At 40.5% G+C, this 8,944-nt stretch overlaps 1 long non-coding RNA gene across 1 annotated transcript; it reads right to left on the reverse strand.

Annotated features, from left to right (window-relative positions):
- Positions 1–1,553: 1,553 nt before the first annotated feature.
- Positions 1,554–2,663, reverse strand: LOC126410560 (uncharacterized). The gene is made up of 2 exons (XR_007574780.1): positions 2,292–2,663; positions 1,554–2,176 (listed from the first exon to the last, which is right to left on the reverse strand). It is a non-coding gene; the product is annotated as an uncharacterized LOC126410560 (long non-coding RNA).
- Positions 2,664–8,944: the final 6,281 nt, after the last annotated feature.

Genomic DNA, 8,944 nt, shown 5'->3' on the forward strand with positions numbered 1-8,944 from the left:
AGCGGAGTGGACTTGGCGAGAGTGAGATATTTTGGTTTATATTTTAACTGATTGGCAGGTTCAAGGGTTCAGCAGAATTCACTACATTGTAGCATTCAGTAATTTGATTCAATTCCCAGAGAAGTTTAGAGAAGTTCGAATGCTATAAGCTATGAGTAGTTTGGAAGGCTTCAACCTGCCTCTGAGCCTGACCACCGTGAAAAAGCTCAGCATAAGGGCAGTTTGTGAGAGCCGAAGCCATCCTCACTTCTCCTACTTTTAGGGTTCATCCTTCAACTCAAGTGTCATGCATGCTAACATGTCAAAAAAATAGCGTCCATAAGAATCAAATTAAGAACTGTTGTCAATGCCACATTCAAGCTGACCAACTATACTACACCTCTATCCTTAATAAGATTTATTTTACACCTTCCACAGCACCTATTTGATTGCCTCGTGTTAGGCTGTTTGACTGGAAAGGGATTTACCCCCCATAATTTACCTCTTCTCACTAAGCTTGTATGAGAGTATAAAAATTACCAAACCATGACGATCCGTATCACAGTCAGCTCGCCACATTACGCGGACGCTTTCACGGTGTGAAATCATTTAAACGGCGGCCATGGTTTTCTCCTTCAGTCGGCCTTAGGAAACACATTCAAATTGACTAAAGACCGAACTCGAAAACCCATGTTTCTATAGCTGCCAAAGTTTGGAAAGTAGGGACAGTAGTAGATGGGAAGAGGACAAGAAATGTAGCAGAGAAGATCTGTTCTTTTTCATTGCTTTCCAAAATTTGCACAGTGGCTCATTTTGTCACTTTCTCCCATTGCATGGATGAGCCAGTGTTCTGGGGGTGAAGCAGTTTCCTAACATTTCATTTGTCCTCAGCTAAATCTGAATATCAAAAGAGATAGAACGTAGATGGTGCTCTCTCTTCTGCTGTGTGCTAGAGGGACATCATTTTCCATCAGCTGAAAGTTCTAAGTTGTTCACTTTTTGGTGGGTGAGAGTTCCACAGTTGGGAAGAATTTTGCATCTGATGGTTTTTGGGACCTTAATGATTTAATGGAGAATATGACAGACCAGTAGTTCTCACTTCTCTCCAGTCTGAGGTCATTGTACATTCCTCGCATCTGTTCTATGATTTTATCCATGGTATCTTCACTGAAGCTTGTTGTTCAAGTAAAAGACCACTTCGTTTTTCGCACCAAGAGATTCAAATGACTTGCTGAATACGAATGACTAAATCTAAAGTTGCTGACTGTTATCTCCTTGCTGATTGCAGTTTCAGAAACCAATAAATGGTTTCCTATATTGACTTTCTCAAAAGAATTACGGCTTCCTCAAGAGAATTAACCGGTCTGCTGCAAATTGCTTGCAGCGAGACTTCCAAGGCTGACATTTAACAGTTCACCTTCTACCCGTTCCGTTTTAATTGCTACGGAAGTATCCGTTCGGGAAGAGGGGAAATCTTTAAGGTGCTTCGAAGCATTTATCTGCACAGTAAGAAAAGAACGCCAATCCACACACAGACACACACACACAGCGAGAGAGAGACTAGAAGAGTGGGATGAAAAAAAGGAAGGAATTCATTGAATGAAAAAAAAAAAAAAGAAGCACATGACGGTATATAAGTAAGAATCTGCACTAGAAAGGCAAAAGGAAATAGGAAAACGAAGGGATTTTGCAGAAATGATTGCCTCGAGGGATTGAGCAGTGTGGCCTAAAGACCATAGAAGATAGGGATGTTGCAATCACAAGTAAGACATCTAAAGATCATTGTGGCATGAACCCTCCTGCTTGGAAAAACAAAAAAGAGGAGAAGAAATTGTTTCAGGAGACCGACATTCTCTATTCATTTGCCAAGACACACAAGAGCTAGATACATTTTTTCACACCTTCCGCTCCTTCTCTAAGTTCTCTATTAATTTCTGCAAGTTGGCATTGTACATAAAATGCAGGAACCACAATGCGAAGATTATGGTGTCATCTAGACACCCGCCTGCACATGCAGAGCCATCATCAAAATTGAGGGCATAACTCGAGGCATCATATTGGAACCTCAGCCTCTGCTCGTGCATGTTCTTGACGGCCTTCCTGATCTCTGCTCTGACCCTCCAGTATGCTCTGCGTAAGCGTCTCTTCCCATATTCATTTGCCCAAGCCAGTTTCTCAACCAAACCCATCTCTCCCCCTGCAACAAAGAGGCTAAAAATGAGCAAAAACAAGCCATGGCGAAAGATTGAGAAGAAAACGCAATATTTTCACACGACCAACAAAAGATTCAAGGAAGAAAGGGGAGGACCCACGAGTGGAATTGTGTAAGAAAGTCCCCTCTGCGTCTTCCTTTGAGTTTCTTCAAAGGGAGTCCAACTTACAGCTCACAGGCGATACGAAATCCTTCTGTCTCTTTCTCCCCCCCCTGTGTCACATCTGCTCTGGTTATATAGACGAGGCGTAAAAGAAAAAAATAAAAATCAAATGTCCGTGAAATCCCAATTAAGTCCACTAAATGTTACTGATAAAATGCCTTTTAGCAGGGACAAGACGCATTTAGCATTTAACTCGTCCCAGTGGATGATTTAGCCATTTGAAAGCAGCTATAGTGCCAGAAACTGGCATTTCAACCGGTAGATTCTAGTCATAGAGCCATGAACCAACAATTTCTCTGTTTATAAAGCAGGGGCATCAATCTATTTTTCGATTTGTGCAGAGGTCTTTACTTTAAAAACAATACTTTGATGCATGACAAAGAAGCGACACATGGCTCTTGGAATCGCTTTCCTTTTAGTCGTGGACATTGCTCGTTTAGGTATAGGCTAGTAGAGTGTAGGGGCAGGTGAAATGGCTTCCAAGCTTGTCTCCTTCTTACAGCTGAGTTAAACAGCTCAAAACCAGTATGAACTAGAAGTTTTGAGAGAAAGGGAAAAGAAGAAACTCTTCTAATTGGTTTTGAACCCAACTTTAAACTTGTTCATCAACAAAAGCAACACCATTTGAGCTTAAACCAAAAGCTAAGCAATTTGAAAAGTTTGAATGCGCAGCTGACGAGCCGGAAACAGAGCAGCTCATCAGTTCATGGGACACGAGCGGTGCATTTAATTTTGATTCCCTCGCAAAGCGTTTTCAAGAAACGCCAAAAACCCTCTTACAGACTTACAGTCGAACGCTTTAGACTGCCGTTTCTTGCAGATGAAGACTACACAATCTAAAAAAAACATGATTTCTGCAAGAATTTTTCGCTGCCCTCAAAGAATTTCAAGGCATTCCCTTGTGGCGGAAGAAACCAATCACTGCGGACACAACTCCTCTGACAGAACCACCCTTTAATCGTTTACTGTATCCAAAATGGTACTGAAAAAATCCGACCATCGAACAGAAGGGGTAAAAAGGGGGCGGAGCCGAGAATCTAGCCCACATATTCGCTGGCCGCGCCCCAGCACAAAAAGGGAGTCAAGAAAACGACCTCACTGGTCGTGCATATATTCATAGATAGTTTTCAGCAAGTTTCTGAAATCTCCCATCTCTCTCCCTTCGTCCAATTAGCCCAAGGATAGATAGTTCTATTTCTTTTCATGGTTATGGTTTAACCAAAATACGTCAGCAACCCATCTCTCTCTCTCTTTCTCTCTTTTTATATATATATATATATATATATATATATATATATATATATATAAAGAGAGAGAGAGAGATGGAGATATACCCACCAATAGGGTTGCACAATGACTTGAGCTAGCTCTGGCTCTACTCGAAATCACTCACTAAAAATGGACTAGTTCATAAATGACTTGACCTCAAGTTCAAATGTATGTTCAAAATATTACACTAGTCAGTTTGGAGTTATAAGAACTCAACTCATTTAGACTCGACTCGCTTGAATAAAAAATGAATGCCGAAACATAACACAAGAATAGTTAAACAACGAGCAAGTATAGAGTTTAGCGAGTCAAAAGAAATGAGACAGACTTAACAAAAATAAGTTAAACGAGTCGAGCTCAACGTTGTATTGTCGAGTCAAGCTCGAGCTTACTCTATGAAGCTCAGCCCGAAGAGATCGAGTTTTCTAAGTCGAGTGGAGTAGAGATCCAACCCAACCCTACGTACCATTGCCAATAAGCATCATTCAGTTTCAGCCAGTTCTATATATTTACATGCAAGATCTTTGATGTAAATGTCGACCAAATGCGGCGCAATAGGAAAAGGGAGTGACCATGTTGGCTCTGACTAAGGTAAGAACACATGTAATTGTTTACTAGAAATCGACTATTGGATCATCCATACATTTACATAGTTTGGTAACTTTTAAAGTCAACAGATAAATTTTTTTTAAAGTCTTAAAGAGGTACTTTTTTAATGCAAATGCTTTTACGAATACGTCCAGTGTCGTTTTCGTCTCTGAATTTTCAAGGACCCAGAAAGACTTAAAAAAAAAAAGGCTGAGAGGAAAAGAACCTAGAAAGACTGAAACATGTAATTCATGGATTGATCGATCCAAAGCCTGATTGTGGAATCTAAGACCTACCCAGGCCTTTTCATTATTTTGGGAATCATTCAATGAAAGGCGAATACAAAGCCTCGATGAATTGATCCCAGCAAGGTAATAGCTATCTTAATACATACTATACCTTGCCTATAAAAGAAGACTCTAAACACTGGACAAAATGTGAAAACTGGAATGGGAAAGAAGTGGTCTTGAAATAAAGTAGGATCAAACCACGGTGACCATCTTTTTGTGATCTCGAGGGCTACTGGGTCCTAAAGGGCCTTGATCACCATTGGTAGCTGACGTTTGGCATCAGAAGAAGCATGTAAATTGGTGAGGTCTCATGTCGCTACAAGTGTAACAACCCAATCTAATTTCAGACCAGACTTCGCCTTTGGTTTGATGAATCCTAATTCACCCCATACCAATTTCAGTTTTAGTCTAAAAAATGTTAGAAACCAAGACAATCGACCACTTAACAACTCCTTTTATAAGTCATCTAAGATTCTTCATAATGTTAACATAAAAATAAACTTTTTAAAGTGGGGTGTTACAATCCACCCTCTTTGAGGCACATACATTCGTACAAGTGGGACCCTAAGTTCGAGTGTGGCATAGTGCTATGATACCATTGTAATGACCTAACCCACTTACATACTGCGGTTGGGCCCTTGATCTGAGAGATCCCAACCCTCCCCCTTCCCCCAACCCCACTTCTCTCCCTTAATAATTTCAATTTCAGCATGAAAAAAAGGTGAGAAAGTATAACAACCAACCACTTAACAATAAAATTGAAGCAGCAAGAAAAACCCAACGGAAGAAATGAACCAAAACACAGCTGGGTCGAGAGGGAAGTCAAAGGAGTCTTGTGCTCAAATGAAGCTTCTCTTGCCAACAGATTTGTGGTGCTTTATAGTTCAGATGGAGGGGTTGGTGACTCTTCCACAACTAAGCAAATTCAACCATCATGGTAGTCCTTCAGTTATTCAAGATTTGATAATGTAGTAATGTAGATCCCATTCATATTCTAAACCCTCCCCAAATAGGTCATTCAAGGCTGTGCAGTATAATCGCATAAGTGTTCTGCCCATCCTTAACCCGTATCTCCTTCTCTTATCAAGAACGACCATGTGATAATGACTTCTCTTAGGCTTTGCTTTTATGGCAAATGCCCTGCCATGTGGAAGGCACTTAGGTGAGGAAGAGGAAATATCTGTTTTAATGAAAGCCGAGCTCTTTCTCTATCTCCATTACCTCTAGGGTCTAGTGATACTTTTAATGTTTGGGAGTAGTACCCTCGTTGTACCTTAATTTGCATGTAGTTCTCTCCTTTTACAGCAATGTAAAAGTTCAAAATGAAAACTAGTTGTCTACCAACCCCCTCACCGTCTACTGCACCAACCCTTTAGGGATATGTGGGTGGGGGTCGGGGGCGCATTTCAGCCTTTAGCATTAAAGAAACAAATGAAACCTTCTTCAAAAGGCACCGAGGTTATGATGGTTGGATCCAAGCACCTTGCTAAGCTGTGATCTTGGGTTTACACGAGTGAGAGGGAGATGAATGCATTGTGATGTTAGAAATAGTAATGATGCTAATCAAGTGGGAGAGACTTTTTTTTTTCTTTTGAAAATTCAATCTGGATCAATTTATTTAATTTTATATATGTGTGTGAGATTAAGGCGCGGCATTGTGCCCAGCTGTCGGCGAGTACCTGGTACCCCGCCCAACTTGGGCCCAAAAAAAAAGGCACCGGGCCTGCCCGATTCTTTATATATGTGTGTGAGATTAAGGCTGGGCATTGGGCCCGGCTGTCGGCGAGTACCTGGTACCCCGCCCAACTTGGGCCCAAAAAAAAGGGCATCGGGCCTGCCCGATTCTTTATCGAACCGGCCCAGTTGGGCCCGATAATTTTATATTTTTTTGTTAATATATATATTTATATATATATATATAATATTTTATTATAATTAATTATATTTATATATTATTTTATATTAAATATATATTTTTAAATTTAATCAAACCAGGCCCAAACCTAGGTTTCGAGTGTCGGGCTGGGCCCAACCGGGTGCCGAGGCTGTGACCATCCAACTAGGTCATACCAATGGGACTGACCCCATCAGGATTGACCTGTGACATGTTTTTTCAAGTTATCCAAAAATTCTAGTTATGTTGGTCCTACAACATCACCAAAATCAATAAACAAACATATGTATATGTATGGAATGTATATAATTAGTCGCATAAGCGAAAGATATCCAGTATAAAATATTATTCCCACGATGAGAAAATGTCGTTTAGGCGGACCTAGATACCAAGACCACATCGATCCAATTGGTTTTATTAGAAACAAACAATAGCAGAACATGTCAAAAAAGACTACGTAGAAAGAAAGAGTGAGAAAATTGAGAGAAGAGGCATTGTACTGAGCACCAAAAAAGATGTCTTAACATCATAGGGGGTAGGTAGGGGCTGCACGTGAAAGAGCTCGAGTTGGGTCAACTGAAAACTCAGGCTTTGAGTTCACTCAAACTGAAGTAGAGTTTTATAGAACAAGTTCAAGCTCGACAGGACAACGTAACATTGTACTCTAACTCCACCTGTTTAACTTGTTTTTGTTAAGCAAGTCTCGTTTCTTTTAACTTGTTTAATTTGTTAGTTTGTTTAACTCGATTGACCTGTTTAATTACTACTCATTTAACTATTTCCTTATTATAATTCAACAGTTGAGCCAAGCCAAGTTTAAATGGGTCGAGTTCTTACATGACTCAACTTGTTTAACATTTTGAGCATGCATATCAACTCGAGCTTAGCTAGTTTAAGAATGAGTCGAGCTCAAGTCAAATTTTACAAGCAAGTTCAAGTAGAGCTCATGCTAATCCACTTGTTGTGCATCCTTAAAGATAAAAGGAATGTGGGGTTTTGGGCTATGAAGTACTTTCACCACCCAAAAGACAATTGAAAGTTGGAAAAAGAGGAAGGGGGCGGGACTCCAATTAAAACTTGAAACTGTTACATTCCCCCATTTTATTGCTTCTCTTCTGTTGTATTTTAACTAGATGACCATCGAACAAAAAGCAGAAGGCAGGCAGGATCCCAAGGCACCTGACAAGGGAAAGGGGTGCCATCTGCGATCAGGAAGTAACAGCCATTTAATGTCCATCTCATCTGTCGAATGTGAAGGAGGAAGCGAAGAGCAGTGGAACCAGCAGCAGCTAGCTAGTCACATGGGTGGTAATGGTGGACCTGCCCTACTATTTCACACAGTATTGAAGCAAGGAGCATACAGCACAGACAGAGAGACCTTCCTCGGGTCCCTAAAATTCCACATTTATTCTCTCGCTGTCCAAAAGGGACGTCTCGAGTCTGCTCTTTGGCACCAACTGTTTGTCGCTTTAGGGGGGCAAATTGGTGTTTGAGGCAGGGAGGAATATGAACTCGATGAAAGTTTCAGAGGCCCTTTGTCTCTCAGCTTTACTTTTGCTGCTGCTTTTATTTTTCTTCCTGCAAAACTCATTTATCATTCTTTTCACTTTTTTCTCTCCTTCTTTTTCCCTGCTTCTCAAAGGTGGTAGTTTCCGTTTTGACTTAACGCTGGTGAGTGGTCGCAATCGATGGTCAGAGAGGCGCTCAGATCGTCGGGAGAAGGTGCAGGGTTTCCTGCTGTAAAGGACCCTGCTTAAAATCGGCTGCAGCTGCTGCTGCAGCAGCAGCAGGACCGCCCTCGGCCTCCGGGCCGACTTGTCCGGCATGGCAATGCTCATGCGAGGCATCATTTCTTGATGATTGACCAACGATTCGTGGTGGGAGAGGGCCGTTAGATCTTAGAAGTAGTTCCGTAGATTGATGAAAGATTTATTATTATTATTCTTCAAGTTGGTGGTCAACAGTTTTCTGTTTTGTTTTCATAACAAGGAGTCCTGTTGCATGATGTGAAAGAAAAAACACAAGACCATTTGAGTTGAAGAACAAGACTGAAGCTAAAGCAAGAAAGCAGATGCTGCATTTTTTAAAATAAGGAAGTTAGAAAGTGATTCAGCAGTGTCGAAGCAGGTTTCCTGGTAAATGGAAAATGGAATAACCTGTTATGTTCGAACTGGCATTTAGATGACACACTTAAACTAGGCTTTGCACCTTCAAAACTAGATGAAGCATAAGGTAAGCATATCCTGAAATATAAAAAGCAGCTTTAGTATCTTAAAAAATGAATAAAAACTTTGTCCAATGGATAAAATACTTTTATTAACCCAATGTCATATATCTATATCTATAACTATCTATATATATATATTATAACTTTTCGTTGGCAGATGTATTCATAAAATAATATAAAAATAACTTTTAATCGTCATTTCATGTTCATGATTCCGGATGTACAATCCATCGGTGCGTTAAATAATTTTCAAGAATTCCAAAATGAGATTGAATTCGGCACGTCTGATAAGATTGTCGACAAGACGACACAAGCTGGACAC

This window comes from Nymphaea colorata, chromosome 11 (genome assembly GCF_008831285.2).
Source record: "Nymphaea colorata isolate Beijing-Zhang1983 chromosome 11, ASM883128v2, whole genome shotgun sequence".
Classification (NCBI taxonomy): Eukaryota; Viridiplantae; Streptophyta; class Magnoliopsida; order Nymphaeales; family Nymphaeaceae; genus Nymphaea; species Nymphaea colorata.